General features: G+C 55.8%; 1 pseudogene; it reads left to right on the plus strand.

The window, feature by feature from the left end:
* Window positions 1–347: 347 nt before the first annotated feature.
* LOC138379814 (small nucleolar RNA U13) lies at window positions 348–439 on the plus strand (annotated as a pseudogene).
* The last annotated feature ends 366 nt before the right edge of the window (window positions 440–805 follow it).

Raw genomic sequence — 805 nt, forward strand, 5'->3', positions numbered from 1 at the left:
TCACCCATCTGCCGTGGAAAAAAAGCAACAAAAAGAGAGAAAGAGATTAAGAAGGGAAAATGGAAACAGGGCAAAAGAGGAAGAAAGAAAGAAATTTCGAAAAAAAGAGACCAAAGTCACAGCGAGAAGGAAGAATACTGAGCCCAGAGCGACACCTAGTGACCACACCGTCACAAGCACCCTAGGGCCCCAATTCGCCAGAGACATCTGGTGGACCCCAGGGCAACATGTGGTCGACCCGGGGCCATGGCGTCTGCAGCCGATTCCCAGGCGGGCACACGAGCCCGGGGAAACTCATTCTCAGCGCGGGGAGGAGGGGAGGGGAAATAATAGCAAAGTCACACCAGATCCCTTTCTAGTTCATAAACGTGTTGATTGCGTGTTCACGCGCACGTGTGAGAAGGGCCTCCTGGTGTGTCGGCACGTCACCCGCGTGACGTGAAACCATGAATCCGGGGGGGGGGAGCGGAAAGGCGGGCAGGAAAAGGCAAAGAGAGAATAGATAAAATGAAAGGACCAAAAAGAAAGTCACACAGCAGGGTAGGGGAGTGAGAGCAAGTCGAGAGACTGCAGACAGAAACTCCGAGAGGAGAGGAATGCTCCGGAGCGCCCCCTCGCCCCGCGCGAGAAGAATACCGATCGCAGGGTGACCCCTAGGGGCAGCGAGGCCAGAGAGACCAAATCCGTCCCGAAGCCTCCCTGTCAGGACGACAACCACAGACCAGACATCTGGTCAACCACCCAAGGACCAGACATCTGGTCAACCAGCGAACCCATGCGGAGGCCGCATGCAGCAGCGACATCT

This window comes from Eulemur rufifrons, unplaced genomic scaffold, assembly GCF_041146395.1.
Source record: "Eulemur rufifrons isolate Redbay unplaced genomic scaffold, OSU_ERuf_1 scaffold_179, whole genome shotgun sequence".
NCBI lineage: Eukaryota > Metazoa > Chordata > Mammalia > Primates > Lemuridae > Eulemur > Eulemur rufifrons.